This window comes from Podarcis erhardii (assembly GCF_964252035.2).
Source record: "Podarcis erhardii genome assembly, chromosome: 9".
Taxonomy (NCBI): domain Eukaryota; kingdom Metazoa; phylum Chordata; class Lepidosauria; order Squamata; family Lacertidae; genus Podarcis; species Podarcis erhardii.
The window spans coordinates 34,813,012-34,822,658 of record NC_138512.1 but is presented as its reverse complement, the minus strand read 5'-3'; positions in this window follow the sequence as shown (position 1 = coordinate 34,822,658).

Below are 9,647 nucleotides of genomic sequence, written 5' to 3'. Positions count from 1 at the left end.
TACTAGTACTTCTCTTTGCCACAAGAGGGAAGCATTGTAATTATTGTAGGGAAACTACTTGATGTAGACAAACTGACTGAACTCAACAGCTCCAGTACTGATGATACTGCACTGTGGTTTGAGATAGTGATGACCTTAAAGATGTGCTGTTAGATGTAAGCATTAGACCCAGCTCATTTCTGTCTGTTCAGTTTTATTTATAATCCTGCATCTGCTTTCCTGTAAGTCAGCCCAGTGAACTCAATAGGATTTACTTCTGAGTTGACATGTAGGATTACACCACAAATCTAAACTGAGGTGGGGGTGGGAATTTCATGCATTTATATAGTCATTGTTTAATTGTATAAGGGCCTGAAAAGTGCTCTGTTGTAATTCTCACATCTTTTGTTTTTTAATGAATATCTGTCTGGTCACCGGGCATCTATAGAACAAGCAAATGCCATTTATTTTTTACATTCCATGTGGCTACCACTGCTATTTTGCAGAGCGGATTTTTTTATATATACCTAATATAAAACACACAGAGAGAATCATCAATATATTTTCACAGCATTGCTTTAATTCCGTGCAGTACTTGTATTCCAGCAAAATGAAATGAAAGCAAGAAAGGCTATTGTTATGGAAAATAACTGTTTCCAGGGAGCTGTTAAATGAAAAGTGCTGCAACAGACCTGCAAAGGCATACTATACATTTGCTGAGTCACCACACCGCTATGCTGCCCGGTCATTTTGGCATTCTGCCCAGGACTTTTCTCTGCGGTTCTGCAAGGTAGACAGTGTGTAAGGGTTCGATGAAGGAAGAAGAAATATTAGTGAGGGATGAGAAGCTATGTTCTTATACTGTCTTGAGAGGAAAATGTTTGCGGTCCTTTTTGTTTTGAAAAGTGGAAATTCTTCACATTATTTATTGTGGGGGAAAGCTGTTAATGGAGAGGGGGAGGTTGGAGAAAGGTTCACACTTCTGTGTTTTAGGTTCTTTACGCAGCAGTCCTAAGGCATGTGGGTAGGGGAATCCAAGACTTGTTGAATTAAGCCAAAGCCTCTCCTGTCAAATCTAAAGTCTTCTGAATCAGTCTGAATCAGTCTTTTATCATCAAGGTTCATACATATTCAGCACTAAAATTCAGGACAGCTCAATACAGACTTGTGGTATTAACAGGAACTCTGTGCCAAGGTGTGGACCTCAAGAATAGGCTCCTTTTTTACTTCGCTGTGGAGAGAAGCATTAAGAAATAGTTAATTGTATAAAGAATCATCCATGTGAAACCAAATAACTCAGATGAGACAGGGTGTAGGAATAAGGCTTTTAATTAGCATGAGGCACATTATCAGCCGCATGACTCCTATTAATGATAATAGGAGTTAAGTAGCTTAAACATTGTGGGCTAATACCCTCCAAGGCATTAACTCCTAGCGTGTAATATGGACTTCTGAGGCTTTAAGAAGACAGGCTGTTTGCTGTAGCAGTTGTGTGGAATGTTATCGACTGGCAAATATTTCTCATATTACTTCTAGCATACCTGGAAAGCAGAGCCATAGCAGTGGGGGGACGACGACAACTAGCTGGGTTTTTTGCCGCAAGTGAAGCCTCCAGAGGGGCGCTCCCAACCTGTGTCTGCAAATGCATGTGGGGTCTGTGTGCCAAACTGACTCTTTGACCCAGATGAAATAAAGCCTAGTTTTGTCACTGCTGGGAAGTCTCCCATGTGACAGTCTCGCATTTGAGCATTAACCCTCCTATGCTAATGTGCAGCTACTACTCCATTGGCAGAACAATGAACTGCCAACAGGATTCTTAAGTCTTAAAGTTCATAGGTCGGTCAGAAAACTATTCACACATTACACTGGTTCAGGGATTAAAAGACCTTAAGTTTAAGACAGAGGTTTTCAACCATTTTGAGTCCATGGATCCCTTGACCAACTACCTTCTTTTTGTGGCACCCCTGTGGGTCTCAGCAGCCCAGTTATGTCACCCCTTGCCTGCAGTGCTGGCAGCCCCTTACCCTTTTTTGAACACCCTCCTCTCCTGTCCTGTCTCCTTGGGAGTCCTCTGAGCAGCTGCAGCCGCCACCCCTAGTCTCTGAGCTGCCCTACCAGCCCCAAAGATAGGTGCCTCCTCACACTGCCCCACTAGGGCTTCGGAAGCACCCCTGGCCAACCCTAGAGGCACCATTCGCCTGAGGAGCTTGTAGCCAGGGCTGCTGCAACAAACAGCTGTGGAAGCCTTTGGGAGGCAGAAATGCAAGAGGGCATCAAAGAAGGGAGGGAAGGAAAGAGGGACAGAGGCCAGTGTTGTCCGTGGCTCCCCTGACCACCATTCAAGGCACCCCAGGGTGCCATGGTACACTGGTTGAAAACCACTTGTTTAAGAGAAGAGTTTAGAGGCTTAAACCTTCATGCATACAGAAAAAGCATGGAAAATGTGAGCCAAAGCGCTCAACAGCTATGTCATGTGGTGTAGTGGTTAAGAGCGGTAGACTCATAATCTGGGGAACCAGGTTCGCGTCTCTGCCCCTCCACATGCAGCTGCTGGGTGACCTTGGGCCGGTCACACTTCTTTGAAGTCTCTCAGCCCCACTCACCTCACAGAGTGTTTGTTGTGGGGGAGGAAGGGAAAGCCGCTTTGAGACTCCTTCGGGTAGTGATAAAGCGGGATATCAAATCCAAACTCTTCTTCTTCATGTAAGCAGCAAACACATTCTATAGTCTTGCATACTGGACTCACAACTCGGCTCCCGTGCAGCCACACTTTTCATATTATTTCTAGTTTGTTGTTACTGTCATTTGTCCAATAGCTCAGAAAGGGCAAACAACTAAGCAAACAACGTTGCTTAGTTTGGAGAGAGCGGCTACAGCCTGTTTTTACATATGAGATACTTTTGCATGTTTTATAGTGGGTGTTTTTATTGTCTTTGAGCCTTATTGTGAAATCTGTCTGAGAAGCATAATAGGAACTGATTCATGAACGAGCTGAATAATAGTATAAAGCTGTGGGAGAGGGACTAGAATGCAGCCCAGTGCTGGTATCGCAGACCAATCAATGAACGTGGCAGAAATATCGAAAGAGATGTGGAGCAAGTCATTAGAGGAAGTGAGCCAAACCAGAGACTGCAAATCACGAGAAGTTGTGGCAGCTCTTCTCTCAGGCATGTGCGTGGGCATACACAGCATCATGCTGCATGCAGATAAGCAGTGAGTGATAACAATGTGTTCAAATGTGTACAGATATGCAGCAGCACATGCTCCTGTGCATATTCGTGGTGCGCTCCCACACATAATTGCATGTGATGTGCTTCAGTGCTTGTTGTGTGCAGTGTGTTGCTGTGATGTGCAGGAGCACGTGACATAGAGGAGCATGCTACTGGTTTGAGAGCAAACCGGGTTCTGAAACCAAGGTTTTATCCTGGCTTGTTCTCATAGCCATAGGTCAAACAGGGAAACTGATTAGTTTGAAAGCAAAAGTGAAAACCTTCAGTTTCTGGTGTGTCAAATAGAGGGGAGGGAGGAATGTATGGCCTTGAGTATAGTATAGTTTCACATAGCAAGAAACTGTTGCATCCTGTTAGGCCAGAACTAAACCTATGTGTTTATAGGTGGGTGTGTGGAGACTCCCAGACCCTTCAAACTACAACAGGGGTGAGGAACATTTTATGTCAAAGGCCATAGTCCCTCAGATAATCTGCCAGGGACTGGATGCCAGCAGGTCTTGAGTCTCAGTCTCTCTCTCCCACCACCCTTTTCCTCCTCCTTGTTGCCACGTGAAATTAGGAAGAGGTTGCAGGTTGCCCTCCCCGAACTACAGGAACAGTTCCAACAGATGGTATAATTATCTAGTAGCATTAGCAAACAATACTATTACCAGTTTTAAAGTTGAGCTACAGTGTGCGCCTATCGCTTAAAAGGAACTGTACTTTGGATGGATGGATTTAAAGTCAACCCTGCCTTGAAAAAGTTGTCATGGAAACCTCAGATAACTGGCACCCAGTGTGAGCAATAACACATTCTGATGACTCAGAGGCACTTTTAGGATAAGGACTACTTGGATTCCTTTGTGATGCAGAATTATTTGATTTGAGGACATCTATCCTGGGGTAAAATTATGATGAGACGAAAATGTCTTCCCTCTTCTCTGCTGAAGCAGTTGGCATTAGACGGTGGGTCATTGGGTTGTAGAAGCTGCCGGTTTTCCTGAAGCCTTGTTAAGAGGCCAAAAAGAAAATGTCACAAAAGCTTTCTTCTGAATAGCAATCTTATTAACAGCATGTTCTCTCTCCCTTCTCACACCCAGAGTTTGCTTTAGGGGTTAGAATGTTGTCACGATTACATCAGGAGCTTTGAAGGTGAAATAGCTCATATATATGAAGAGAGCTTCCTCCTGCTAAGATCCTCAGTTGAATTTAAAATATCCTCATTTGCCAAGAGATCAGCTGCCTACAGCTCTCACAAACTCTCACCCAATGACAGCAGCTATTCCATCTAGCAGAGAGATGGAGAAGCGAACCAGGGTTATTCCATCACTGCTGAGAGACCAGCTATCTTTGGCCTTCCTTCACCTGTTGCATTGTAGCCTGTCACCTGTTATTCCATCTGAGATAACTCAGTCAGTAGAGCATGAGACTCTTAATTTCAGGGTTGTGAGTTCAATCCCTGCATTAGGAAAAAGACTCCTGCATTGCAGCGGGTTGGACTAGATGACCCTTGTGGTCCCTTCCAATTCTATGATTCTATTCTACCCGAACTGTTTTCATCCAAACTGGTTTTTATAAGAGCTGTAACTTTAAGAACATTTAAATTCCAGAGTTTGCTCCCCTGTCCGCATCCTTTTTAACTTTTCGTGTGGCCAGGGACTGTCTTACAACTGATATTTGTAAGCTGCTCTGGGAGGAATTTTAGCTAAAGAATGGGGTAAATAGGGGAATCTGAAAAGATGGCTTGGTGCTCATAGTTTTCTAGGGTTGAGAGAGAAACTTTTTCAGGTTGCATTTTAATGCTTACATAATTTGCACAGCAACCAAAACAACTATCCTTCAAAATGTCAATTTCTCTTAATTTTGCTATGCATAAATTGTATTATTTAAAATAGTATGCAGAAATGTAATGTTACGGGGAATTGCTTGCAACAATGTGTGCATTAGGCAAAATTGCTTACAAAAATGTGTACATTAAGAGAACATGCACACATGCTAACAAATTATCACGTGGGTTTCATAAAAAAATGCAAATTGTTGTGGATATACTATATGTAGAATTGAAGGTAATACCGGAAAAATAAGAAACTGAGAGGAGACACTGGTTCAGATCCTCCCTCAGTGATAACGTTAGCCTGATTACCTTGCCTCCTTTCTCTCTCTTTGTCCCTACCCTGAACTACTTGGAGGAAGAGCAGAATATAAATGCAGAAATAAATATTGTTGCACATGTTGGTTTTTGCACCTGGTTTGTACAACAATTCTTAACATGTTGAACTCTATATGGGGAAAGTTGTTTTCAACAAACATATCGTCATGATTTTACCAATAATCCACAATTGTGGGCTTTGCCACAATGGCAAAGGAACGTGGGCATAGAAAGGAAATGAGTTAGCAGTGGGATCCCCAAACAGAAGTAATTTGGATTTTGCTTACAACAGTAGGTTTTAGGGTAGGATCAGATTTCAGCTGCCCATGTCACTTTCCTATTTGAATCAAACAGCCATCAGTTGACAGCGATATTGTGCTAGCCACAATGTTTGGATTTGTTCTGTTTGCATCTATTTCAATTGTCCGTCTAGCATCAGGAGTTCTTTTATTTTGCAATGAATACAGTTCTGATAAAATCTAGATTTAGAGTGGCAATAATAATGTTTTCAGTCTTAGTGCTGGCGGTTGATACAAATGCTAAAGAGGCATTTTTAACAAGTAATGAAAGCAATTATATACCACAGGAGAGCATTAATATACTAAGATCCAGCTACAGTCTGCAGCATTAATATTAGCCGATGGTTTGTTAACCTCAATCTCTTCCCACCAAGGTTTAATAAGAGAAGTAAATAAACTGTAATGCTCTACTACTACCCAGTCTTGGTTGTTACAAATCATACAATTGCTTTACCTGTTGCTCTTGAAATAGGCATGCTACTTGGAAAATAGTTGTCTGAAAAGAAAGCATCAGGTTTGGGAAGTTGATAGGAAAAATTATATTTCTGTAGTGATTTAGTTTAAAGCCAGGTTTCACATTAATATTTCCATCAGCAGAGACTTCATCATACAAAAGGCTTGACATTCTTTCGCTAATCCCACCATTCCATTAGACCTAAATGTTTCGCTAATCCTGCATCAGAAATCTGCCATCCTACACATGAATAGGTTACCAGATTTTAGATTTATTGGAAAGTGAAAAAAACCACTGCCTGCACCCCTTATATAATGAGGGAACAGACATTGTGTATTTAACAGTACTGTATGGAGTTTTAGAAGAGCCAAGAAAAGCGAGCAAAGTGAAGCTCCCATCAACAGAGGCAGTTGCAATATGGACAGTGTACACTATGTGCTTTATTTTAAAAAATGTGTGAAGCTAACTCAAAGCCTTCTCCAAGAAGTTTTAATCTACCACTTATACAAATTTGCATACATATGCTTATTTTGGATGCTTTATTGTATTTCTGATAGGAATGAGGATACCTGCCTCTTTCTCATTTTTCCCGTCAGTTTGCCCATTTTTGCGTCAGGTCACCTTCACTATGCTCTGCTTGCATATTGGTAAATAAGGCAACTTTTCTCAGTGTTGTATCATCCAAAGGCAAGGGGTGGAACCATGCTTTGTTTGCAGGAAGCGTAAGATGCAGCCCATGCATCTGCCACTGAACTTCCATGCAGACTTTTTGTTATTTTGTTCAGCACCTGTGTCATTTGTTTTAAAATACCATCGAGACAAAACTGGTGCACACAGGCTAGTAATTTTATTCACATTTGTTCTGTAGTTTGCTATGTTTTTTAATTTAAACATTTAGCCCATCTTTCCAAAGTAATCCCGGAGTTACCTAGCCCACCCTATTTTATTCCCACAATAGCCTTGTGTGCTAGGTTAGACTGAAAGCTAGTATGGTCACCCAGTAAGCTTTGTGGCTGAATGGGAGTTTGAACTAGGGCCAGCTTGGTCTAAAAGCCATTAAATCTCACCAACCTATATTTTGGTGAGAAAAGAGGCTGGAAAGGTTTCATAGATGCTTAATAGAGAACGACAGTCAGTGTAGTTTATAACATTTTAACTATGTGCTGAATAGCCTTTTCCTATTTTCTCTCTTAAAAGTTCAGATAATACATTGAGCTGATTTTTGCAAAATATTGGACTGCAGTTCTGTTTTGCAGTGCCTGGGATGCTGATATTTGCTGTGATTTTGGATTACACCCAGGCCAGGAATTGATGCCTAACAGTTTTCTTTCTTGATCACAACTTTGATAACCACTTTATGCTAATTTATGCAAACCACTTAACTGATATATATATATATATTCAGTGGCCTGCACTTTTTGCGAAATAAAATAACAGGGGGATATCAAACTTTAAAAATAAGAATTTCTGACAGTACATTAGCAAGTTGCTGGAATCAATTTTTGTTAATGAGCTGGTGGCGCTTTAATGAGCATTCCACTGAAAAGGACCTTTGATTCCAGAATAAGATCTCAGTTGCATTGAAATAGTTGGTATGGCAATGAATTATAGCAAGTGTTGTGAGAGAATGTAATGAAGTCTCTATTCTCTTGGATTTTTCTTGTGCATTATAGTGCACAGAAGATTGTCTGACCATTGCAGGAGAAACTGCACTTGCTTGAAACTTTTTTCACAGCTATTTAAACCACAACTGTCCTATGTGCAGTGCAGGACTTGGCAACCATAACACCAGTACTAACATTTTGTGTGCATTATCCCTGATGTTATACTAGCAGATGTAATCAACACCTGTTCAGTGGACACAGCTGCATCTACCAGGCGTACAGCATTCTCACTTAACGGAGGCCACTCCCTCTGGAGACTCCCTTTGCTTTCACATAGCAATCCAGCTTAGCCTGCCTTTGAGGCTTTAGTGCCAAACTGGCAAGGTACGGTACATTATTAAAAATACTATTATTTCATTTCAATAAATTTCTAATGCTCTGTTACCTACTGAAGCCTTTGGTTAAATTATAAATGTAAAGAAATAAAGAGATGGCTTATTGATGCACATTGTTCATGATGCACAAGATCTGGAACAGAACATAGGTCTCGTGCATGGTTGACGTGCATAAGGTTTGATCACCCACAGTGAAGAATTAGGATCAGTATTTATAGTAACAGAGCTCATTGTTTCTTTAAATCTTGATTTTTCTATATGAATTTGAACTTTATCTTCTAGAGCAGGCATAGCTAACCTGTGGTTCTCCAGCCATTGCTATGCTGGCTCTGATTGATGGGTGTTGCAGTCCAACAATATCTGGAGGACCAAAGCTATAAAAACCCTGTTCTAGAAAGAGAATGCTGCTTTGCAATTAAATTATTCATTTTTCAGAGCCACCTTTAATCCCTTGGAGAAATTCTTGGAAAACAGCATAAGCAGTAGCAGAAGGCATTGACACACAGTACAAAAGAACCATGACTAAATCTTCAGACTCATATGAGTGCGGTACAAGCCTATGCATATTTACTCAGAAGTAAACCTCACTCTCTTCAGTGGCGCTTAATCCAAAGCAAGTATGCATAGGATTACAGCCTTTTATCTTAATCCAAAGCAAGTACGCATAGGATTACAGCATCTTATCTTCTGAGAGATAAGTCCTGTTGAGTTTAATGGGGCTTACTCCCGGGTAACTGGCTATATGATTTCACTCTGAATCCTTTTAGACAGGCATTATAGGTGGCTGGCAATTTGCAAGTCTGAACCATTGACAGATGTGCTATAAAAAATCAGTGGTCTTGAAAAGATCTAAAGGTCATAAAATCAAATCCTTATAAAAACACTTATCTGTACAGACCTAGGGTGCACTTTTGCTCTCTAAATCCACCCAGTCAATAACCATGTCCAGCATAAGAAAATCAACAATGCACATTAAAGGGATGGGCCAGATCTGATTTGTGGTGTGGTATATTTAGTTGTCTGATGGTTGCATAAGCACAGCTGAGAGTGGCAGCAGTCCAAGTCTGTTGTTTGGCAAATGGGAGTGCATTAACCTTTTCCTTTCCATCTTGCTTGTCAGCAGGGAGATCTGATTTGGGCTGGGGTTATTGTTCTATATTGTTATGCATTTTGTGCTTTTATGTTGTAAACTGCTCAGTGATCTTCAGAAGGAGGACAGTGTATAAATTTAATAAGGCATTTCTAAAGAGAACTGAAAGTGGCTTGAGAGAGGCAATGCTTCCCACTGTGTGCACACCTATTTCTTCCATACTGTGATCAAACAGGTTTTACAAGTTGGGGGGCCAGACTGGCAACCTGGACACACTCTTAACCTGTAGAGTTGCCAGGGCAGCTGGTGGGGTTGTGAACCTAATGGTCTTACAGTCTCCCCACCACAATATAGGACACAGGAAGCTGCCTCCTACGGAGTCTGACCATTGGCCGATCTAGCTCAGTTTCTGTGACTCTCCAGGGTTTCAGACAGGGGGCATTCCCAGTCCTACCTGGAGATGTCAGG